The 25,847-nt window shown below is 48.8% G+C and overlaps 1 protein-coding gene and 1 pseudogene across 2 annotated transcripts in view; both read left to right on the top strand.

The window, feature by feature from the left end:
• The window catches only part of alpha-Catr (alpha-catenin related), a 113,746-nt gene that overhangs the window by 25,071 nt on the left and 62,828 nt on the right, over positions 1-25,847 (top strand). The window lies entirely within an intron of this gene.
• Positions 19,394-20,104, top strand: LOC146198205 (histone-lysine N-methyltransferase SETMAR-like; annotated as a pseudogene).

The following is a 25,847-nucleotide window of genomic DNA, read 5'->3' as shown; positions in this document are numbered from 1 at the left end:
GAACTATGGTTTCACCCTCGAGCGAAAGGAAACGGCTCCGATGGACCTCGCGAAGAACGAGAACCAGCGTTCTCTGTTCCGAAAGGATGAAAGAGTGGCGGGAATGGGGAGGCGCACTTTGGGTGCCAATTTGCAGTCGCGCAGGCTACACCCAAGTCGACCTCTGACAGCATTAAGCGCCTTCTTGGTCGATGAAGCCGTGTTTCAAAGGGGACGCTGTACAATCGCCGGGCAAACGAAGGAAACGCAGATGCTTACTGGCGACAGTGAGCGATGTGAGGAGGAGAGCTCCAAGCGCAACTTGGAGGAGACGAGGGCCCGCGGGCGTTAAGGAAGACCGGAGCGAACTTGGTGCGGCGGAGCCCGTAGGAGGAGGTGGAGGCCGTCTCCTCATGTAGATCGATCGATGCGTGCGAATGGGGCAGGAACGCGCGCGGGACCTTTTCTCGCCCGTTGGACCCCAGTGCAGCCTTTCCTTTTTCACGCCCTTCCTCGCATGTCTGCCTGTCGCATCGAGCCGTGTCCCGGCCGGTGTAACGACCACTGGGCACGGTTGGGTCGGCGGGTATCGTCGCAGGACGCACATCGGCCCCGTCGCTCTTGAAGGACGGGCCGCTTCGGTGTAAACTGGACGGCGACCGAAAAGCAGCTACTCTAATGCGCTCCTGCGACGCAGTGAACGGGACCTCCGTGATCAATTAGCGCTAATGGAGCGGGTCACGAACGGGTACGTCTTCCTTCGGCGACGCTCTCTTCGTCATCGCCCTTGGTCTGGCGCCGAGAAAAACTCGCGGGTTGCGAGAAACTACGTTATGCCGCCGCGCATTTCTGCGGTTAAAGGATTGTTCTTGTGATGCCTTGCAAGACCGGCTCCCTGCAGTTATTTTGACGTTTCGTTGTGGGAAACTCCTCCAGTGGCTTTTTCTCCGTGAGGTTGATTGATGTTCTCGAGCTTGTCTCGCTCAGCACCCATGTCGTGCGCTTGTCTCTGTTGCTTTGTATCCGCCGCTATCCGATCGCTAACGGCCAGTAAATAAGCGCAAAGAAAGATCAGTTTGAGGCACGTGTTTGCTAAAAATACAGACTAATACCGCGGCAGCGTAGTTCCGACGTCCACTCACTTGTACGGGCGCCTGAGTGGCGTATTCTGCAGTGAATCAGCAACCTAGAAGAAAGAGCAGACACGACAATCACTGGACGTTAGCTATAGGTCCCTGCTACAGGAAGTAGTCAGCGGCCAGCCCACATATTTCTTTTGTTGTGCTAGTGCCAGAGAGGGGCTGTTGATACGATATATATGATCTTTTCCAATAGAGTATATCTTATATCTGTGCAAAATATCCGTATACCTAGTCTTGTCCCCCCCCCCCACACACACACACACAGATGTATACGAGGCTTTAAATTCTGTTGTGCGGTTACGGCATGTTATGCAAATGTCCCCCTGACCGCATCTCACTACAACCGAACAATTTCTCTGCGCATACCGTTATATTGACAAGCGGTTGATTTATTTCGTCTTTTTTTTTTTTTTTTTCTCCGTGCATACGCTCAATTCCGTTGTGCTGGAACATTTCGGAATCACTTTTGTTCACCACTTTATGGTTACTCAATATAGTGTAATGTCTCAAACCTTTTGATAATTCTTTAGGGGGGGTATAAGTAAGGAACTGCTAGCGGCGAAAGGCGATTAGCGTAAAACCTCAATCCGATACTTTCATACATTGTCCTGGACTGGCAGGATTCTCGTGTCTGTCGATAGTATACGTCGTGTCGCGCTTATTTTCTTTTTTTGCTCTCTCCTATCTTCTTATCCCAGGTTAATCGCGCCATCGATCTCAAACGACTAGGGTCGTTTAGCGGCCGAAACGTGTCCCTCCATGCAGTATGCGCGCTATTTTTAGACCGGAGGGAAAAGTGCGGCAGAGCAGGCGCGCCTACGCTTTCGGTAAAAGCTCCGCTCGCATTCTTCGTAAGCTAAGGATACGTCGCCCGGTCTTGATTTTGTAAATGCCTAGAATTGCGCTCCAAACCGGACGTCCTATAGTTACAGTGTTCGAGTGCTTGAAGGCATTGTTATTGCAGGCCAGTATAGTCTCTCTATTATCTGCTCGTACAACGGGGCAAACGCCGAGACTTCACTGCATGTAACAAAACGAGGGGCCTTGAACCATCGCGGGTTTCGGGTCGCGCAGCAGTTGGCGTATAGCATGAACATGGAGAGCTCTCACAAATGAATTGGGCCTCATTATTTTGCACGTAATCAAAACTGAGGTGAAGCAAGATAAGGTAAGGGTATGTGAGGTGAGGTAAAGTAAGGTAAAGTAAGGTAAAGTAAGGTAAGTAAGGTAAGATGAGGTGAGGTGAGGTAAAAATTTGTGCATGAAAAAGGGTGATTGGGAAGGGGAAGTGACGAGCAGATTGGTCAGCGCGCTGAGTACAGTGCTTCGCTGGCTTTTGCTGTCAGTCAGGTGGACGATTATTTGATGTGCGTTCAAGGCCTCACTGCACAGCGGTCGCCTCCCACTACTCCTATGTGTTTGGTTGGTTTGGTTTGTCAGGTTTATTGTCCCAAATCAAGCGGCTCAGGCTATGAGAGACGACTTAGTGGGCTCCGGAAATTTTCACCACCTCGAGTTCTTTAACGTGCGCTGATATTGCAAAGCGCGTCCATGGCTTTTTGTCTCCATCGGAAAGGGGCCGCCGCGGCCTGCATTCGATCCCGCATCCTTGGGCACAGTAGGAGGAGGAGGAGAAAACATTTATTTATGATGATATGATTTGGGAAGGGAGGTGCGTTTCGTTGTGGAGCTGAGTGGCAGACCCTATTCCGGGACGCCATTGGCCGCCGCCGCTGCCCGAGCTCTCTGGACCAGGACACGCTGGGCCTCCAGGTCCGAGCTGGACAGGGACGCCTCCTGCAGCCCTCCCTAGTTGGCTGTTTTATTGCTTTTAGTTTTGTATTTTGCTAGCAGGCCCACACCATGTGGTATAAGTCAGCATACTGCCCGCAGAATGTGCACATACCCGTGAATGTTGGGTCCATGTGTTTTAGTATGGCGGGATTTAGAAAACACCCGGTTTGAAGCCGTCTAAGGTGGCACTCCTCAGATCTGTCGATATATTTGGCGGGTCCCGAGAGTGCCCTCCTGCAGAGGCTTTAGTAACTTGTAATGTCCGCATAAGTTATGAGCGGGATTGGTATGGCTGCCTCGGTAGTCGAGCGCCCTAACCACTGCACCAGCACTGCGGGTTGGTGGATTAAATTATGTGCTTCTGCTGTGCATCCATAGGATATGTGGAAAAAGAGTGGGGCAGGTGCCACACTAGGGGCAAACAAAGCTGTAGCGAGTGGGGTATATCTTACTTCTGACATGTACTTTAGGATACGTATTAGTTTTTATGAAGCGCCAGTCAATGACCCCTGCTGTTTTCAGTTTTGCGAGATACGTTGCAGACGATTTCCGTACACAATGGGTAAAGGGATAGGGTGCGGGTGAGGCTGGTGGTCCGCCCAGCTATTCAAGTGTGGTCTCCTTAATTCAGAAGCTCAGCATTGGCTGCGATGTCGATCCCGAACGCGGAAGACCAGCAAATGCTGGTGACCAGGCAAAGGCAAGGACAGCCAGTGTTCTACGGGTTCGAAGTACGGTGGTGGAGGCCTAGGTGCCATGTGATAGAGGCTCGGGAGCCTCTACTACATGGCACCTGGGCCCCTAATCCGCGCCTAAGCTGCGGGTTAGGGGTAGGTCGGTGAGATGGCTCATGTAAGCTTGGGGGCTCTGCTCAAAAGCGTTGGCTGTGCGGCACAGTGCCATATCCATGTGGGATCTGCGTGTCAGGAGGAGCTGTGTTCGGGAGGGAAAGGCCTAACGTTGGTTTTGTGGCTATCGCTTTCTACTTCCTAGCGCGAGGTTGCGAGTGTGATCCCGCAGTGGCGACTGCGTTCCGATGCAGGAACTATGCAAGACATCCGGAGACCCACGATTCGGTTGACGTTAAAATATGCATGATGGTGGCAAATAATACTGAGCGATTTCTTACTGAGTTCCTCGTGACTGAGGTGACGAAAAAAAAAAAAAGTCACTGAGAGCTGATTACGGTATATATTGGCAATGCAGTATCAGGAGAAGCTTTTGATGCCTTTACGTCGAGTTATGTGATTCTATCGTGGTTGTGTTTACGGACCCGCACTCGTCTTTCTGCAAACAGCCAGGCGTATATTCGGCTCATCTCTAGCTGGTGGTTAGGTCTGCCCGAGGTGTCGGGAGTTGGCGACACGCACGCAGTGAAGATGAATCGAAAAGTATAGTATTGTCACTTGCGGTCCGGCGGCTTCACCAACCTCCAGCCAATGAGAGTTATTGCCGAAGCCGCACTTTCCTCCACCGATATTTCTAATGCAGGTAAAAAAAAAAAAAACAAACAGCAGTGGGCAAGGTAGCGCAAAGAAGAGAATTTATCGCAGAGAAGATTAGCTGGTTCTCCTTGGACGCAGGACGCGCAATTTCGGCAGTTGCTGACGCCGTCGTCGGTGCAGGCGCGTACCTTTTCGATGTCAAATCAACGTCGCAGTACGTTGTTAAGTCAAAAAAGATACACGCTCGCACATGGGCATACGAGCACAACGTAGACATCTCCTAAGACGGACGATGCGGCGTGAAGCACCTGACCTCTAACATAGACTCGGCTGGAATCATTGTAGACCGGTAGGGCGGTTTTCGCGCATTTGACTTCGGATGTCCCACAGCGCCTCCAACACGGCAAAGGGGCGCAGTGAGGAAGGCTTCCATCTGCGTGGGTGTCAAAGGGTTCTCAGCTGCCTAGCTGATTGCTCAGCGCCTGTTCGCAACCAATCAGAGCCATCTCCGCGCCAACTCAATCAGCACCGAGACCGAGAACAGCCCAGTAATTCCATGAGGGAGAGCAGTGTGGTGCTTTGTGATCCTTCACGTTCGACGCGCGCCTTGGGACCTTTGCGGCGGCTGCGAATGCGGATTTGTTTTCTGCATGCGCTGCACGCGTGCACGCGTCCTCTGAGCTACGAGGCGCCACTGCCGCTGCCGCTGTCGTGACCCCTGTTTACTTCCCTTAAAAGCGGATAGGCGGCAAGTGTAGAGCGGGTGGACCGACTTCCCCTAAAAGGAATTTTCCTCACATCCCTCCCCCCTCCCCCTCCCCCCTTCCCTTCGCACCGTCCTTCTCAACATGCCGGCGGCAGTAACCTCGTTCCGGTTGGGGAGAATCGCAAAAAGCGCCTGTGTGTTGCGGGTGTCAGTGGACGTAAATGTCCACAAATGGTCGAACTTAGTCCCGAACTCTCATCCCCCCCGCGGCACATATTTCTGTTTTTTTTCCTCTCTCTTTCCAAGAAGGGAAAGGCGCATTAAATAAATCCACATTACGATAATTGCGACAAAGTTGTTACCCGTCGAACAGGTTGCATGCGTCGCAAGCCTAGCACAGGTGTTCAAACACGGAATTCCGCGGCGCGCATCCATGTGCTGACTGTGCATGAATAGTACGTAACGGTACACCTACGCATTTCCTCTCCGGGTTAAACGTTTGCCTTTTCTGGAGAGAACGGAAAACTTCGTGAGAAATTGAGTCTTAGCTGCCAGATGTATGTATACATGTGTATACCGCGAACCCGAATTAAAGGCTGGGTAGTGTGCTGCACAGGGCATGGCGATTTCCAGGCAAAAATTGCCGACTCTCGGCCAAGGTTTAACAGCGTACTAATACCGAACAAGGGCTCAAACACAGCGCTTAGCTCAGAACAAGCATATGTTATATCAAATTTCAAACGTTCTCCTCTCCTCAATAATGTCCGAAGTTTCGGGTACATCGCACTGTCCCTCCCGACTGCCAACTGTCCGAAAATTACGGTGGATACGGAACACGCTCTATATTCATGTATTCAGAAGTACCTGGCTTGAAATGACAAACGGTTCCTATCGAGCAATAGTTGTTTTAATTTTTGTTTTTTTTTTCTCTCTCTCTTCTTGCCGTGTCTTCATGCACTCTTCACTCATCATCCAAAGCAGCTAGTTATTTTTTTTTAACGATATTTATTGCCAAAGCAGCTAGTTCAACGAAGAACCTCCTCCGAACAGCGTTACAGGAAGCGATGCTCAGCCCAGGGGCGCAGTTTAGGGACGCATCGATTCCCCAGCGGCCCCGAAATAGCGCCTTCCCCGCCCATCGGGTGCTGCCCCGTCGGAACGCTCGCAGCACGCACTGTAACATCACCGGCGCACACCTTGAATGCACGCACCCGAGGGTGCGATCCGCATCGCCGCTCACTCTCTCTCTCCTTTGAGCTTCGAGATGGAGTCTGCCCGCGGGCATAGCTTTCAGACTTTCTGCGGTGGCAGCGTCCGTGTGGTACAGCGTGCTTGCTCGTTAGCACGCCCCATTTCGAGCGTGTCTTCACTAATTCCAGTGCGGAGCTCTTGCGCTTTGTGCATCCCCCGTTTGCCATTTTATTGTTCGTCTCTTCTTTTAAAACAGGTTGTCGTGCGCGTCTGGGCGCGTGCGTTGGCCGTCCGACTGTACGCGAAACCCGAAGCGCCCCATGGCGCAAGAGAACGAAGAGGAAGCTTTACTGGCTTTATACGCACTATAGCACGCTCATCTATCGCGCGAATTGTCACAGCGGACTAAGCGCGAATCAGTAAAGGAAGGAATCGAAGTAGAAGCGTGAATTTGGGATGTGAGTGCCTATAGAAATTGGCTCAGCCGGCCGTGTTGCGATGTGGTATCGTGCCTTCAAGGAACATGAAAGGAAACAACGTGATTTTCTATACAAGAAAAATATAGCTTCTCTCTGCATTCCGTGCGGGAATGAAATTCCTACTTGGCTGCGACGTTATTAAAGGGAATGACAGTCAGAGTAACTCCACCCAGTCCTTGCTCTCGGCAGAAAGAAAAAATTATTTGGCTGCTGTTGCTACATCAATGTTCACACAGAAGCAAAAGGCGTAATTACCGGTGGAAAAATTTTATTTTAAAAATTTGTTCGCTTCTTTTTTTTCTTTTTTTTTTGGAAAAGGGGAGGGGGGTCTTCTATTTGACTGTAGATATGAGTTACAAAAATTCAAGGAGTAGTACTGCGACAGCTTTAGCAGAGTTCAGCGCCTTACGCAACAGAGCGTAAACACGTGGTAATTTATTTTTAACTGCATGCATGCGCAGACGACCAATGATATGTTAGTGGCGCGGGCAGCTTCTCTGAGATTCATCTACAGTCTGTGTGCACAGGTAGGTGTATACGTGTATATTGTACAAGAGGCACTTGAGACCTGAACGAGCCCTTCGGCACGTTCATTCCTGGAATAAGACAAGAGTGATAGGTATTTGAATGCGTGACCTGCGTCCATGTGCTTGGCGGAATTAGTGCAACAAGTAGTTGCGACTGTACAATTCGAGAGATATCTTCGGAACAAGTAAGTCGACCCGGGTTTCACACCTGGAAGCGGGGAAGCATTCGAGTGCTCGCTAACGGCAGAATTATGCGAAATGCCGCGCGACTGTGTCAGATGACCGAACGCGTTTCGAGACCGGAAAGAAAAAAAAAAAAAAGAAAGAGCGGACGTACGCCACCCTAAATAGGTGGTCGACATATATTGAAGAGCATACGGCTGGTGGAATTTTTGACTCCATCCAACGGGCGGCTCTTTGAAGTAGTTCCCACGGTTCTATATTTATCAATTGCATCGTATGTATACCACTTGGAGGGCGGTGGCTTTAACGTGTTATTCGTACGTCGTCTTCGATCGCATTGAGACGGGGGAACAGCATGCGACATGCTACCGGTTGTGTTCTCAGGCGTGATGTGGCGCGTGTTCCCGTGTTATAACGGTTACATGTCTCCCGTCGCCTCGCAGCTGCCGTATCTCTTCGCCGCCAATCTCGGCGCGGCCAATTTCAGCGGGTTCTGCGCTTGTTCGCGATCGAGATTAAAGGAGAAGCAACGGTGTTTCCGTTGCACGCAGTGTGCGTCTATCGCCCGCCATTCTCGGCCGGCCCGTAATCTCCTCTGCTCATTATGGAAGCGACTCTTACTCTACTTGGCCCCTCCCGCCCGTCTGGCTCTGCGTTAAACTCAATTTGGCTAGGCTTTCGTGGGGCGCACGAAAGAAGCAGGCTTTGTCACGCTGACGCGCTTTGTCCCAAATGGAAGGCCGTTTTTTTTTTTCTCTCTCTTCGTGCAACAGAAAGCTGGAGCGACAATGACTGCTGTTACTCCAGCCTTGATTAAAGTGACTCGGCTGTCTTCAACAGTCCTGATGCTTGTCTTTTTTTCCTTTATTCTTGCACGTTGTGATGCGTGTCTGGTGCGACGATGTCGTAACTCGCAGCCTGTTGTCAACGGACAGCGATGCAGTATTACATGGACCGTTCTGGCTATGGAAGAAGCCTGCAGCTTTTTACTTTTATGTTTGTGAGGAGAAACGTGCGCGCGCTTTTATCTGCGTGTACACAGTGGTTCCAGTAGGACTGGGATGACGTAACTTCTTCCCCAGGGAGAAGAAATGTTCCGCGGGCCTTCTTCAGGTCGCCACGCCTTCTGCGATCTGGAAGTTCGCGCCCAATGTTTTGCCCACCCCCGCGATGCGGGAACATAATGGTGGGAGCTGGTTGGGCCGCGTACGCAGGTGGGGCTGCGTGGGAGCTTTCGCATTGTTCTAAGCAGATGTTTAGTTGCATAAGAGTCAAATGAATGAAGTTGCCGCATATCGTGTCTGCCTGTAGCAGCATCAGTAGAAGCGGCTTTTTGCCGCAGTACACTGGTAGCCGTCGCCGATTCGCTGAGCGGAACGCGCTGTTGCTTCGTCGGAGAGCATGCTCGCCCCAGAGCACGGCGCGACTTTACCTGGACGCTTTCGAAACCAGCCCTACTGCGGGGAAACTTGTGCGGTCCACCGCCGTAGAAACGCGAAGGGGCCAAGAGAGCGAAGGGGAAGCCAGCGACGGGCGTGTTTGGTGATCGATAGCCTGCCGTTTGAGAGGCGTCGGCAAGGGCACGTGCGGAGGACATGAACAGAGCGAAAAGAGCGTCCACCGCCCCTGAGGAGCTGGCTGTCCTTCGTGTATGTGAAAACAGCGTCCCACGACCACTGCGTGCCGCCTCTGCATGCGTATGCTAATGAGGACTAAACGAGAGTTATTTTACCCGCGTAACATATTAGTGCGAAAGCACTCGCACAATCGCCAGAGCCGAGCAAAAGTTTTGCTTGTGCCCCGCTGGTTACCGTAGCAGCTGTGGTGCCAGCCGTTGTCAAGCCACAGAAGAGACGGCATGCGCAACAGATACCTCTGTAGCAAGGTCTTTCCCTCCTATCGCCTCTGTGGCGCCATTTTCTCGTACGGCATCACTAACGGACCTTTGTGTAGCGTCGATTTTTCCTCTTTCGTATCAAAATTATGGCGCAATCGTTCTTGCATCGTTCAGAAAGGTACCATGCCATTTCGCTTCTCATTTAACATCTACTTACTAGTAAAGTTTGAGGGCTAGTTTTTTATAGGAATTCTAATCGACGACAGGTATTTCAGCTGTATGCCGTGTAGGGATTTTTCACATGCTCGCAGTTCCAGAATGGTTTCGTACAGATCTGTGCCTACGAGACAGACTGCAACGAGCAGACTTTTATTGACTTTTGAAAATGAATTAAAGTCGTTGTTCACTAGCTCTTACTCATATTGACACACACTGCTTCTGTAACAAGCACTAGATATGCAAACCGCAACTGAACTACAAGATGGCAGGAATAAGTTTTCTGCCCTGGGCTGCAGCGTGTGTGTGTGTGTGTGTGTGTGTGTGTGTGTGTGTGTGTGTGTGTGTGTGTGTGTGTGTGTGTGTGTGTGTGTGTGTGTGTGTGTGTGTGTGTGTGTGTGTGTGTGTGTGTGTGTGTGTGTGTGCGTGCGTGTGCGTGTGCGTGTGCGTGTGCGTGTGTGTGTGTGTGTGTGTGTGTGTGTGTGTGTGTGTGTGTGTGTGTGTGTGTGTGTGTGAGAGAGAGAGAGAGAGAGAGAGAGAGAGAGAGAGAGAGAGAGAGAGAGAGAGGGGGGGGGGGGGGGGGGGGGAACAGGCAAAAAGGAAGTTGAAGGAAGGGCGGGAGAGAGAGGGTGATGAAGTTTGTCATGTATTTTTAGTGCTTCGTTTTTGGATAACCCATGGCAGCGGCGCAGTAGCATTTCGCCTGCCATATGAGATCTTTTCCTTACCTACCTGAAGCCTATGGCTGAATGACCTTTCCTTCCAGAAGATATCTGTTCCACAGAATAGGCCACAAATGAAAAGCTAAGATTTAAGCTTGAAAGAGTCTGTGGCCACTTCTCCTTTATTTTCGTTTCCGAAACGAGGAATTTTACTGGGAAAAAAAAAAGCTGAACATTCATTTTATTTTATTTTTTGCGAAGAAAAAGCACGATAAATGAAGGAACCAAATGGGACCGCCCCTCCAACGCGAGTGACTTATGAATCCGCCCCTGCCTAAAGGTGGGTAATATTTTCTCAAGGTTAAAAAAAGAAAAAAAAAAGTCAGCGCAGAGCACCGCCATTAGCCGCCCTATTTCTACTGCTATTACTAAGGTCTTTGGGATATTGTTGGGGCGATTCCCAGGTGGTCAAAATTACTCCGTAGCCCTCCACAAGGGCTCCTCTTTCTCTCTTTTCACTTTCACTCCCACATTCCTTCCTTCCCTTACGGCGCAGTTGAGGTGTCCACAGAAAACAAGTGAGACAGTTACCGCGCCTTTCCCTTCCTATAAATCAATCATAAATTATACTGGACGCGGGTTATGCCGGCCTATGTCGTGGCGGCACTCTTGGCGTCCAGGGGAAGTGGAGATGGGATGTGGGGAAGGGTGGGGTCATCATCATGGAGCCGCTCTTGCCATCGTCTACTTCTCTGCCAGCGCCATGGTCCGCAGGTCCGGTGGGAAACTGAAGATGAGCAGCCAGGCCGGTCTCCTCCAGGAAGGCCAGCAGGAGCCGGTGGGCTGCCAGCGGCTATTTCCGCGACAATGGGCAGCGACCGATGGCGGCAGTTTCTATAGGAAGGGAAAGTGTATCGATGACAACGATCTTTCGTTAAAAAAGACATTCCAATATGTTTGTCTGGTACGACGTTTCTTATTAACGTTGCATACCACCAAGTAAATATTTATGAGCGTTCCCCGAACGAAGACCGAGTAGTAAATAACGAGCTATTAATTTTGATTAATTGTGCCAGTCTCCAAAGAAAAAAAAAAGTTTGATGCGGTTGCAGTTGTTCCTTTCGATTTAGTTGGCTCAAGCAGCGGCTAGAGAATTAGTAATTGGGGCGTTTTCACCTGCGGACAGCCATCCGTAGGGCTAGCTAGCTTCTTCAGGCTTGAAGAAGGCCGTTAATTTTGGCGAAAAAGCTCTCGTCACCAGAAGAGCCTTGAAAAGGGCCCACTGTGATTCGTGCTCGTACCCGGGAGAAAGTGTCCTCCGTCATGGTGTGACCAGGCGCCGTCCTCCGAAGCATCGCGCGAGGAGATAGCGAATCGACCTCGGCGTTGATTGAAACTCGGCTATCCCCCTCGTTCACGGGCAGCTTCCCCCACAGAGTCTGCGTTATCACCCCACCTTTGCGCGCGTTGTCCGCACGAGGTGTGCCGCTGACAGGTGCGCTATTTTTCTCCGCGAGTCGGGCGCCACAGCGCACTGAGGGCAGCTCTCCGGCATCCGGGACTCCCGTTAATAAGCGGAACCGAAGCTCCACTGCGTGCTGCCACCTGTGCGCTGTAGGCCGTACCGTCTCCGTCGGCGCTCCCTCAGCTCCCTCGCTTCTTTCCCGTCGCGCTTGCGCAGTGGAGCGCAGCTTCCCTCCGACCCACGCGACGCGCACCGGCAGCTGCCGGTAACTGGTTTTGCATTCTTCGCGCCACCTGACCGGCAGTGGCTGAGTTTCAGTACACCGCTTCTTCGCTTTCTCACGTGATCGGCTGCCGCCATATTTTGGACGCAGCGAGCGCCGCCCAGCGTTGTCGGCACCCTCGCCTCAGAACGGGTTCCTCCCGCTGCTCCCTATTTCCCGCTACTAGTGTTGTTTTTTTTCTTCCGTTGCCCGGCTGTTCCCCTGCGGGTCGGTGCGAACGACGGTCTTGGGGTCAAGCGAACGGGGCCGCGAGGCCTGGACCACGGCTGCCGCTGCCTCCTTGGAGAGTGCCGGGGCCTGCTCCGCGACTACGGGCAGCCTGCGGGAAGACCATGCGTGGGGACCGGGGCCGCGGCGTCGGGTCCGTCGTTCCGAGTCCGCGCTGGTCAGCGGCGTCGCCATGACTCAACGCTGCCTGCGCTCGCCGAGCGTCAACTTCGCCGACTGTGAATCGCCCCTGCCCGGAGTTACGTTCGAGCAGCCCTACGGCCGGAGGCGCTACACGCCACGGCGAGTGAGTACGCGGTCGTGGACCCCTCGCACGCGGCGCCCGGGCGACCTTGCCCCCGATACGGAGCGCCGGCGAGTGACCGGTCCTCCAGCCGAGTGGCTCCTAACGAGCCGCCCGGCTTAAACCCCTCACGCTGCGCAACGAAAGCCTTCCTATCTATGCGTGTTTATTTCGAAGGTCAGCGGCGTATAACGGCAGTTCATGTGTATGACGCACTGGGACCGCACTTGTTGGCTTTCAGGCCTGTCAGACAAGCGTGTACGTAAAAAGCAACGAGGCGAAGCATGTTCCTTGCTCTAACAATCGATATAAGCTACCAAGCGCAAACTAAACTTGCTTGGCGATGATAGCCTGGCCCGGATGAGACGCGACCGATAAGTCAAAAGCGTACAGACACGTTGAAGGGAAGTGCGATGCGCACTGAGTAGTCTTTTAGAGATGTGGGCAGACCGCAGTGGCGTGCGAGTGGTGTGTGTGTCTGTGTGTGTGGCCATAATTGGCTCGGATGGTGTTCGCGGACGCGTTACTGCACCAAACTAGCGTGTGTTGGCAAGTGATATCTACTTGTGGTGTGCGTTCATTTGTGTAATGCGTCTTACGTAGCGTGTGCATTTCAGTAAGCGAGGAGTGACTGGCACCGTGTGGCCTGCGTCTTTGACGTGCAGCACTGCGAGTTAACGCGCGCAACACACAGGCTTTGAACTTGATGTGATGTTGTAAGGTACAGAATAATAAGAGGAAATCCAGACGTAGCACTATAGATTGCACTAGAAGCCCAAGGCATATACGTGTAAATCAATGCGGTAGGGCTGAGCGGCATGTAACATATACGCGTAGAAAACGTGCGCACTGATGTAGTAAATCGCCCAAATTACTCCCAGCATCTATTTAGAGGCCAGTGCAATCTTCTTGGGTTCATAAGTGCGATTATTTCCATAATAGTGTGAAAAGTAATATGTACAGGTTCCGCTTAGAACCGCATGTTAGAGACATTTGTCAAAAACATGAAAGCGACTCATATTTCACGCACCGGTCCACAAGGTGACGCATGAGGCGCAATGATGTGCTACACTTTATTTCGTCTCTAAACTTTCTCGCAAGAGTTCCGCCTGCAAGTTATGCTGATTTCCACATACTGAATTGCGGTCGGAGAGAAAGTCTATCATATATAACCAAGTCAAGTGGCTGGCGGCCAGTAAGTAATAGCTGTGAAAACGAAAACAATGGTCGAAAACGGCCGACAATGTGACCGAGTTTAAAGACGGCGCTGAGGTGAAGGAAACCACGGAGGAAGATCCTCCGGAGTGCAAATCGGATAGCGTTCGCAGCAAGCCGACGTGCAAGCGAACTTCTGTCATCTGCACTTGAAGGGGCGACCTATGCTGTCGTTATACTCTTGCATGTCATGGCATAACAAACTGACAAACTGTATTATAGTTTAGGTGCGTTTTGGGAATGACATTGATAACAATAGAGTGCTCGCGTTTCGTGTGTCTATTAGGGAGTCGTAAACAACGACTACGTGCGCTGGCTGCACTTTAGCCCAGCAGAACCATCCTGGGCCAAGATCCACGGATATCTACTTGCGCACAGATGAGGTGATGCGAGATAGGCGGCATCGCATTAAGTTTCACTGGTCTTGTAAATACAGAAAGCGTCTTGAGCGCGTTTGAGGTTTTTATTTCCGCACTCGTCTTTCTTTCCTTTTTTATATAGTTCGTGATCGGTCGCACGCTCGGAGAAGCACAATGACAGTAAAAGTACAAGTGTACGTGTCATGTAGGGCCGCGTGGCCGAAACACGGGATAACAAAGACTCACTGTTTTCTGTGTTCTTTTTTTGCAGCGAGATAATCCTTTCGACTCTGTTGGCCCCGTCAGAGAAAGAAGCCTGTAAAGCGTGCTTTGCCTGTCAAACTTAGGAGTGCTGCGGAACAGCCGACCTCGCGGGAGGACTTGGAAGCCGTGCCGACCCTTCTTACGAACGATGAGAGGATTCGCGGATATGGCAATTCTTTCTTACTCGATTGTTATTTTCTTTCCCGCCGTTTGTCAATCGTGGAGCAGCCTTTACCTGGCGCGCTTGTTGTCCTGCGTTCCGCCTACGCCCGCTTAATCCCGGCCGAAAGCCCGTTATTCTGTCCAGACTAAAGATCAGAAATGGCCTTCAGTGACGCGCGCTGACTTTGGAAAATACCTGCACTGCGCCCGATTAGTGCTGTCATGTGGACTCAGTGGGGCCTTTGTTTGTTTAGCCTGTGAAGAAATCAAATTATAAGGGTCTTTAACGCAGCGCATCAGTTGTTCTTTCATTTCGTCTCCATGTCGAAATGACATTTCGAGCGAGAGGTCATGCACAAAATTACCAGTATTTGGAAAACGGTAGGCTTGATTCCCTGTCAAGTTCGATATTTATATCAAGGTGTAATGCAAAAAGGTGCTAAAGATTGTTAAGTCTATTGTTCCCCAGATAGGCTAACAAAAATTTCTATTATTTTTAGTATTTCTTTTATTTAATTAATCTTGTATCATTTAGTTCCTTTTATAACGTTTTTGCGACATCCTGCTATCAGCTTTCGCTCCCAGAATCATTCTCAAAATCAAAGTGGGTTGCCAGGGCTTTTTCATGCACAAGCTAAGATCTATTTTTCATTACAGAATTATAAGCCTGCAGAAAAGTTACATTCTTTGAAATTGTGACCCCATGCCCATTGACGAATAAATGCCTCGATTCAACTCAGAAGGCACCAAGAGCTAGCGCACAAGAGTGCTAAGAGGACAGCTCAGGTACTCTAAGCCGATGCGGTGGATGGCAAGTTGGTGACATGTGCACTGCCGCTGTTGCTCAAGCCGTTCACTGGCTCGTATCCTGGCTGGTAAAGGAACGGCACCAGACTGTGTACCATGTACTGCGCTATCGCACCTCCTATAAACGTGTTAATTACCGATGATGGTGATTTTAATTGTCAAGAAGTTGGAACGCATTAACGAACGCAGGTATATTTAGGCAATCATTACCTTATGAGTCTTAGCCTGACAGTCCAGCACGTCAGTACGGAGAAAGCAGTGTAGCATTGTAGCATTGATTTAGAAGTTCCGAAAAAAAAAGCCATCTGATATATAGTCCATTAAAATTTTCAGCGCGCGCACGCAGCGTCTTGCATCGCCATATCCGGTGGTGTCATTAATGACAAATCATATCTGTTGGGCACGGAAACTAATAAAAAGCAAAAACAAACGGAACGGTCGATAAGAGCACAGACGAACGAACTGTGTTCTTTTTCGTTCCGTTTATTACCGCTATTCAGTAATTTCCGTCAATATACATTATTCAAGCTCGGATCATCGTTATTTTTTTTTTATATGCTGGAGAGATGGTTAATTTTTTTTTTTTAAATCACAACTGCAGAAGTATCCATGTTCCGTGGTTAGAGCTACGGCGAGCGTAAATTTCCTCTAGAGCTCTATACATGTTTATTTGTTTATTCGCGTACCCCTACCTCCAAGTGGTCATTATTGTAGAGGGGAACATATAAATATCGCACAGGTGACAATGTGTACATGAATACACTATGTTAGAAGTAGCAACAGTAGGATATTCGACAGCTGTTCTCACAAAAAGTGGACTTAAACGTTACAAAAGAAAAAAAAGAAAAGAGATTTATAACATGCTCACAATGATGCGGATATTGATACTACAGCTGCCTCAGCATGTAGATAAAGCACGGAGGAAAAAGTTTTATGGAACTTAATGCAACAGAAACTTGACTGACGCATTGTCAAAACAGCATGGCTACACGCAGACATTCTCTTTAAGCAAGTTCCAATCGTGTATGGTGTTAGGGGGAAAAAAAGGAATGCTTAAATATAGTTATCTAACACTTGACTTTCGAGACTTTTAAGGGTCAACTCAGGAAGACCGGTAGGTAGAAATAGGCATATATATTTCTTTCCTTAAACCTATTGCACCTGTAGATATATTATGGAATAATTTTAGCCGGGTGCTAGTCAGTCTTTTTTGTAGAACCTGCCATCTCGGATAGATTCCTTACACCTTTCATGATGTCACTAGCGGTCCACGCGCTACAATTTAGCCATATTTACAACCTTATCCCTATTACAAATAAGTACGTCTTTCGAAGGTGCATCAGCACAGTTCTGCACAGACGCGGAGAGAAAGCAAATACTGTAATATTATAGCATTAAAATTTCATAACCATGTACTGCAGGGAGTATTTTTTCTTCACGGCAAAGGACATTGCGCTTCTGTAATGGTAAAACAGCCCAGCAATACCCCGAAGTGTTTTCCAAATCAGGGCTATATAAGTCACCCGAGGCATTTTCACGTCATGCATAACTCCCATATAGTTTCAGTTCAGTTCAGTCGTGTCCGGCTCTTCGTGACCCTATGGACCATGTCACGCCACGCTCCCATATAGTTTACCTTGGACATATTTCATACGTATTCTGTTACAGAGCGTGAACATGCTGTAGACTGACTGCTGGGACACTAATCACCGTTATCAGTGAATTTATCAATTTGACGCTATAGCGTTAAGAGCCCCGTTCACCAGAGATCCGGCGTTGGCGTCGTGAGCAAAACATTACGAGCATGGCACTGGCAGGTGCTATAACTGGAAGCTGACATGGCTGCGCACTAACTGGCCGTAAAGACGTTTGGCAGGAGCTGCCAACTAGCAGCTCTCCTTTTACATGAAAGGATGATGTCAGAATCAGCCTGCCAGGACCCTTGCATTCGCTTTACCCCTATAGGCCACTAAAGCACGTTCATGCGGCTTGGTTAAAGCGGTGCTTTATATATGTGGGATGGTAGCTTACGCTATCGCCTCATAGCCTTAAAGGCGAAGCTTAAGTGTCGCCATACTTTTTCGCGCGTGTTCATGTGTAAAGCACAAATATGGCGAACACCATTCGCCTGGGCACAAGAGACACTTGTTATCCAAAATGTTCTTATTTTCACACTGGTTCAGTCGTAGAGTAAGAAAATGGCGAACGCCGATTGCTGGGACACTGATCGCTATTGTTATCAAATAATTTCTCATTTTCGTACGTATCCAATTGCAGAGTAAGAACATGGCGAACACTGACTGTTGGGGCATCGATGGCTGTTGCAGTCAAATAACTGCTCATTTTCGCACATATTGAATTGTATTGCAGCAACATGGCGAACACCGATTGCTGGACTACCAATCACAGTTGTTTTCAAATAGTGACAGCTAAGGCTCTTAATTGAGCAAAGTGGTTGCTAGATACGGACATAGTGGCTAGCGCGCAAGGAAGACGCACACAGAAGGTAGCATGCATCCTGTCCCCTTGACTTCTGTGTGTGTCTTTCTTGTGTGCTAGCCATTATGTCCGAAGTTATCAAATAATTTTTCATTTTGCTAATATTTAATTGTAGAGCAGGAACATGACCAACCCCGATTGCTGGAGCAGCAATCACTGTTATTGTCAAATAATTTCTCCTTACACATATTCAGTTGCAGAGCTGGAACGTGGCGAGAACCTATTGCTAGAGCACCAATCACTTTTGTCGTCAACAAATTTCTTTTTTTTTCTCACGCATTCCGTTGCATAGCACGCACATGACGATTTCTGGGGCACAAATGACTGTTGTAAAAAAAAAATATATATTTTCGCATATGTTCAGTTCTAGAACAGGAATAGGCGAACAGCAATCACTGTTGTAAAACAATTTCTCGTTATTGCATGTAATACGTAGCAGAACAGGAACATGTTGAGCCCTGAATGCTGGAGCACCAATCACTGGTATCATCAAATAATACATGCGTCACCTGAGAGTATACTCTCTGCCAACATCAAACACGAAAAAATGCCTGCATTACGCTCCGATATAAATTTTTCTCGATATAGTTTGGTGACTTTTTTCTTGGAAGATGGGTTGTTTTAGTTTTGGGCAAAATTTCTCATAAGCTGCGTGCGCTGAACTGGTCACACCAGTCGAGGAATTAAAACAAAAATTTACACTCTTCCGCTGATAGAAAGTTGGGCTAAACTTACGTCTGAAACATCACGTAGGCAAGTCGGAACTGAAATCATACCTGAGAGCAAACAGCGGCAAGCCACAAACTAATTATCAGTCATGAACTGAGCCATTCGAATATAAACAAGAAATTAATCACCGGCCCAATCTGGGCAGTATTTTTTTTTTCGGGGGGGGGGGGGGGGGGGGGCGGTCAGAAATTTATTGTGCTTTCTATACCTTGCGAAGGCAGCAGATATGATAGTCCGCGACAGCATTCTTCGTTTGTTTTCAAAGCAGCGATTCAAACTGTTCACGGGAGAGCGACAAAATGGAACTAACAGCAGACTGTCTCGTTACTTATTAGCAGAATTAAGCATGCTAGGAATGTGACTGATTCTTTTATTATTGATAATGTTATCAAAAATCAAAATGTAGAATGGTATTTCTCTTAGGTGATGCTGAAAGACATTCGGAGATCATTGGTAATTAATTCACTCTGAAGCTCTGACAAAGAACTGCTTCACTCTCAACCTGAAATGGTATGTATGCTATGCTGCTCTCCCATCCATTTCTCCTTTCTTTTCTTGAACGAAATTTCCACCGGTTGTCACTGCCATTCTCCATTCTCACTCTCACAATATTCTATGACGTCCTTTTGCGCATTTCTTTTTTTCTGACGTGCATCACGCACCAACCGTACGTTTGTCATTGTCATCAGGTCGCTGTACGAGCGGTCTGTTGCTGTAACATTGCGCGACATACGAGGTCTGTTAGAAAAGTATCCGACCTTATTTTGTTTTTGAAAACACCTGATGTATATGAAACAAGCGCGCTTGCATCAACCGACCTTGAATCTTCGCGCTCATGCACACATTTTTTCCCGCCTGACGATAGCGACAGTCGCTGGGACGCAGCGTTTGAGTGAGGTGGTGCGCAATGCGTTCGTCGGTTTTTTATTGCAATGAAAATGGCGGAGTAATGGGAGCAGCGCTACTGCATCAAATTTTGCCAGAAACTGGGCGACAGCCAAGTGAAAAGCACTCGGAAGATTCAGACGGCTTTCGGTGACGATGCTATGAGTAGCAAACAGATTAAGCAGTGGTACAACCGGTTTAAAAACGGCCGCACATCGGTGGAGAGCGAGTCACTCATCGGTCGGCCATCAACATGCCAAAATAACCAGGTCATTATCTAAGTGAACGCTGTGGTGATGCGGGACCGTCGTGCGACTATTCAAGAAATTGCAGAAGAGGTAAGCATCAGCCCTTTTTCTGCACATTTCATTATCTGAAGATTTGGCCATGAAGAGATTTGCAGCGAAATTCGTGCCGAAGCTGCTCATGGTGGAGCAAAAGCAACTTCGTGTTGAAGTCTCACAGGACATGCTGGATTCCACAAACAGGGACCCCGACTTCATGAACACCATAATCACTAGTGACGAGTCTTGGGTGTGCGGGTACGACCAGGAAACCAAATCCCAGTCGTCACAGTGGAAGCATTCCACGTCACCAAGACTAAAGAAGGCAGGTAAAGTGCGCAGTAATGTCAAACGGATGCTGACTGCTTTCTTAGACTCCCGCGGTGTGATACACCACGAATACGCACCACAGGGTCAAACAATCACCAAAATTACCACAGGGATGTCCTCGTCGCCTACGTGATGCTATGCGGCGCAAGAGACCGGAGTTCAACAGGAAATTGGCGCATCTATAACTGCTGCATATTCTTCGCGTTTGATTCAGACTTTTTTGGCGAAAAACCAGACTCCTGTAGCTAAAATGGCTCCTTACTCTACTAATACGGCCCCCTGCGACTTCTGGCTGTTACCCACAATAAAGAGGCCATTGAATTGAGCACGATTTTAGACAATAGAGGACACTATGGCTGCAACGACAGCTGAGCTAAACTTCATTCCGAAAGATGCTTTCTCGGAATGCTCCCAACAATGGCAGCACCGCTGGGAGAAATGTGTGGAGTTCCAAGGAAACTACTTTGAGGGTGATTAGGTTTCCAACGTTCCAGATATGCCAGTTTTTTTTTTTTCTTCGGCCGAAGGTCGGATACTTTTCTAACAGCCCTCGTATGGAGGCATGCGTACGTTGATTAGTTTGGAGCAGCAACCTTGAAAGTGTATGCGAAGGAGGAGGAGGAGGAGGAGGAGGAGGAGGAGGAGGAGGAGGAGGAGGAGGAGGAGGAGGAGGAGGAGGAGGAGGAGGAGGAGGAGGAGGAGGTTCCTCACGTCGTATGTGCCATTGTCGATGTTATTCTCTTCTCTCGGGTAACTGGCAGCATATTATGTGATGAAAGCGAGCACTCAAGTGAGCACAAACACCAATGATTTGCACCGTGCCCGCTGGCAGTAAGCGTTTTACTTATCAAGTTGCATGGCTTTCCCATGACTGGTAGAAGCTCTGTCTGTTGCAATTTTTGCGCTGTGTATATTCCTTCAAAATTAATGACGAATTAACTACCGCAGCTTTGAAACGAATGAAGGTAGCGTGCTCTCTGATGCTCTAGCCCCAGTGAAAAGAGTGTGGTTGGGGGTTATAACTTTTCTTTGCGATCTCGTGAGTAGGCAGTGAATGCAGGAAGCCTGGAAAAGGACATCGTAGTGCTGAATATACTCAGCACTTGGGCGGCCAATAAAAAATGGCCGATAAATGAGAGCGTGGAAATTGGCCTCCACCATTACCGCCTGTGTGTAAGGTGAGAACATTCCAGAAGGAAGAAGAAAAACAAAGACGGGCTACTGTCAGAAGCAAAGAACAAGAACTGTATGAACAGCAGGAACAATGCCGCGGATACAATGTGCGTCACTATTTCTTACCCCGGCTTTTAATATACAAATGTTGAGATTTGGACCTAAAAAGGTAGACGTTCTCCCGTAGTTATGTCTATTAAACATTTCTCGCTCTAAAAGTTGAAGATTTCCGCGCAGTTAAGGCGACCACAATTTCAAAGAGAGACGTCGGAGTGCTGTCTTAACGGCTGCAGAAAAAGGTTCTCACGCAAAGCCTTATTAAAGCAACTAGTCTTTCTGTGTTTCTGTCTCTCTTTCTTTCCTTCTCTCTATCTTTCGGTTGCAGTGTTGAATTCGCTTTTCGCAGAGTGTGCACAATGTTCGTACATATAACAAATGAATAAAAACGTCCAATGAAAAAAAAAAAAAAAGGCATGCAGATCTGCAGACAGCAAGAAGTAAATTTGAAGTCACAAGCAACAGAAAACGCGGAAGAAATTCACATCACACTTGGATCGCACGTAATGATAGAGGTCACATTGGTGGACCAAAAAAAGTAACCAGTCTATGGAAAATCGCATGTCTTCAGAATAAGTCGAACAGGAGCGCATTGAAATAATGCTAAAACAAAGTACGGTAAATCTTACGGAAAATGTAAAGAATGATTTAACAGAAAACAAATGCAGCATAACAAGCACGAATACGGATTCAGGCACATGATTTAGGTGCAGTGCTTTCTCGAATGGCCTGAGGGTTACTAGAGGACAAACTAATTACTGTTTTAACTCAAACGAGTAGTAAAAAGTATTGATTCAGGCACGGAGTTATATGTGCACAATGGCATGGTGTAAATAATGCAGAATTGAAGCAGTGAACTACCGTTATAACACTAAACCTCAAGCCAACGTGTGTTGCATTCTTTTGAAGTTAATATTCTTTTCGATGCTGGTTAGAAGTTATATATTACAATCGTGGACGGCTATAGCGTGTTTACGTTACCAGCGTGCAAGAGCGGCCACAAGAAAAAAAAAAAAGCGAAAAGTGGAGCGCATAGTAGATACACCATAGTATAAACGCCGCGCTGTCCGTTTCTTTTTTTTTTTTTTTTTTTTTTATCATCCCCGTATATTTATCTGAAAGGACGCCGAGTACATTGGCATGCAACATTTGTTCTGGGGGGAAAAACAGTTTGTACCTGTGTGCGCATTTGTCCGGGAGTATAGAATTCATTTGAAGGTAAGAAAAAAAAAATTAAAAATTAACCCGCTCCCTTTCTTTCACTGGGTTCGAACCTAAACGTTCATAGTGAAGACTGCTCCGTGATGTTCTTTTGGAAGTGAATGGCGGTGTTTTCTAACCTCAGAGATCTGGGCATGAAAAATTCATCTCGACACACCACGTTTTTTTTTTTTTTTTCTTTTTCGAAAACGGCCCGGTGCGGTGGCACCTGCATTTCGTTTCTTGGCATTTTCTAGTTCATAAAAAATCTCCCTTTTCAGTGAAAATATACGGCGCTTCTGACGTTAAACTGCAGTAACTAGTTGGCAGGCCAAGTTGTTGTTGTTGTAGTGGTTATTTATTGCATGTACAAAAGGAAAAATGTTTGCCAGCCCCGGTATCTGCTATCTTATATCTGGAGCACCTGAACTGGGGCGGCGGAAATAAAGGGATAGCGAGGAGAAGGTAGAGGAAATCAAAGAGGTGAGTGATAGGGAGAAAGAAAAGGGTAGGTAAAAATAAAAGAAATATATACACTATGGTACAGTATACAGTAGTTTGCTTGAGGCCCACCCGCAAATGTCTTAAGTCACTGAGCACTCGGCCCATCGGGCGGGCCTCCGCAATAGCTCTGCGTCCAGGCAACTGTTCACAGCGCACGCACTGGCCAACTGTACAAAGCACTGACGGCTGTCGTGGGCGATCGGCCATTATTGTGGGAAATAGCACACTTGGAGCGTTCAGTCCCAGCGCGCACTATCTGGCGAGGTGAAATAGGCGGGTCATCAAGCCCGCCTGTTCGATGTACTCACACAAGCTCACGTGAGCTCGCTCGCGGACGCGCGCACAGCCCGGCGGCCACAGGAGCACAGCTACGCTGTCCGGGATTACCCCCTGCGCTCTGTAAGCTGCCAGCAACTCACGTCGTGGTTCGGCTAGCGCGGTGCAGCGCAGTAGAAGATGTTCGAGGGTTTCTACCGCGCCACAGCCGTCACACACGTCACTAGTGGCAAGTCCGTGGCGCATCCGTCGTTCCCCAGGCCACACACATCCAATGCGTGCACAGAGGATCATTGCGCGTTGCAGCCGGGTCAGCGAGCGGCCGCTGACACTGTGAATGCGCTCACCTCTTGCGATGCATGGGTCGGGGTGCTGCTTCCGGAGGTGATCGTCGATTACCGCACGCACATCCTCCAAAGCGAGTTGCTCGTCGCTAGGAGGGAGTTCATGTGCTGCGGTCGCGAGCTCGTCGGCACGTTCGTTGCCCTCTATGCCGCAGTGCCCGGGGATCCACTGTGCCCGTATAGCGCAGCCACGCTCCGCCAAGCGCTTGAGACGCGCGCGAATCTGGCACAGCAGCGGAGTTCCCCGGCCGGTGGTTCGAAGGCGGCTGAGGGCAGCGCGGGAGTCACATAGCACGGCACACCTGGGTGGCGGCGGAGTCAGTTCAAGCAGTAGATCCAGGCCTAGGCGTAGGCCCAGCAGCTCCGCCGTGGTGGAAGAACCCAGGTATGACAGGTGCAGCTGTCTGTGCAGTTGCAGGGCGGGGATGGTAGCCGCCGCTGCTAGCGAGCAACTGTCTCTGGCCACGGAGCCGTCAGGGTAAACGAGGAGGTGGTGTTGGAGTTCCTCGTAGATGACGGCTCTGGTCAGCTGCTGCACTGCACAGGGCGGTGTGGTGCGTTTCCCCGCGATTCCGACAATCTCTCGCTGAACCTCCGTAGCAGCGGGCCAGGGCTAGAAGAGGTCGTAGGGGGGCGTAGTTTGTCCCTTTAAATGTAGGGTGGTCCGTAACAAGTTAACGCTGCGGAGGAAAGCTTTTCTGGGGTCGCGCTCTCATCCGTAAAAATGTGTGACAGCGAATTCGTAATCATCAGTCTTGTGATCACGAGTTGGCAAGGAAACTGTGTTGCGATTTTTTCTGCGGCACTGGCGGAAATGTCAGTTATTATGTCTCTATGTATGCGATTTTTCTTTGTCGATGGCGGCTGCGTTTCGGTGGAGGCGAAACGGAATGGCGTCCCTCTGCTGTGCGATGTCAATGCACGTTAAAGATCCCCAGGTGGTCGAAATTACTCCGTCGCCCTCCACTATGGCTGCTCTTTCTCTCTTTCCACTTTCACTCCCACTTCTGCCCACGGAAAAAGTGTGATAGATACTGGGCCTTTCCTTTCCTGTGAACCAATTATTATTATTATTATTATTATTATTATTATTATTATTATTATTATTATTATTATTATTATTATCATTATTATTATTATTATTATTATTATTATTATTATTATTATTATTATTATTATTATTTGCTGTCCTCGTCTTTTATTGTGCAGTTTTATCAATTTTCAAGACATACACCAACTAGCTCACCAGACATTACTGCTCAGCTACATATCGGTGAGGAATATATATCTTGAAGGCACTATATGGCCGTAAAACGCCGCCTACTCGCGACCAGAACTGTCGTTATTCACTGGACCCCAGGTCACTCGGACGAATCAGGGGCCAATGCGGCGGCACACGCCGCGGCTGCCGCGGCAGGTGGGATGTCCACATTTACTTCCCCACCCCCCTTGCTTCATCCTTATTCGACCTTGGGCGGGCAACTCACCCCTTCTCTTGCCCTTATGCACCATACTGGGACCAGTCTTCGTAGCCTCAGTCAGCATCGCATGCAGGTGGCCACACCAGACCCACCTTTTACGCGAAAAGCCCACCTCACCCGAAGTCAAGAAGTCTTCTTGAATAAGCTCATCGTCCATGCCGCTTACACGCCACGTGTTATAGCCCACTGGCGTCAGTATATAGAGGAAATTATTACGTGCCCCCACTGTACGACTCTAACGCGCGGCGACATATCTCATCTACTCTGGAATTTCCCTGCTTTTTCTACTGGATGCTCCGAGATCAAACCCTACCGCCTGAACTACCGTTCCCTTCTAGAAAGTGATGCTAACACATAGATGATATTTGTCAAGTATGGCTCCCCTAGGGCCCTGGTCAGAGCAATATGATTTGAGTGACGACCTGTGCAAACAATGAAGATTCTGTCTACTGCCCTTTACCTCCATTCATGGCCATGAGCCTTCCCATTCAGTAAAGGACATTCAATCAATCAATCAGTCTTGAAGGCATGTCCAATTTGACTCTGATAGTTCTCGCCTCGTGCTGTCCAACTAATGTTGGTCACAGAATCAGGGAGCAATAAATTAGCATTAAGTGGCCTGTTGTGGCTGACCCGTTAATGTGCACGCTTGTCGCCCTCAAGAGTACAGCGCTTCTTCCGCCTCTGAGCAAATATTAAAATAATCCTCGCACACAGATGTCATTTGCATGATACAAGCTCTGCATATTTGCAGCTGTCACACTCTTACATGCAGGTAGTGACGCCTGATGCAATTTAACAATTTGGCAGAAAGAAATATAGAATAGTAAATCTTACCAACTGTTCCGTATTATTCTA

Source organism: Amblyomma maculatum, chromosome 2 (genome assembly GCF_055883805.1).
Source record: "Amblyomma maculatum isolate TAMU_Amacu chromosome 2, ASM5588380v1, whole genome shotgun sequence".
Lineage (NCBI taxonomy): Eukaryota > Metazoa > Arthropoda > Arachnida > Ixodida > Ixodidae > Amblyomma > Amblyomma maculatum.
Note: the sequence above shows the minus strand (reverse complement) of the source record. Positions and strands in the feature narration are given on the sequence as shown.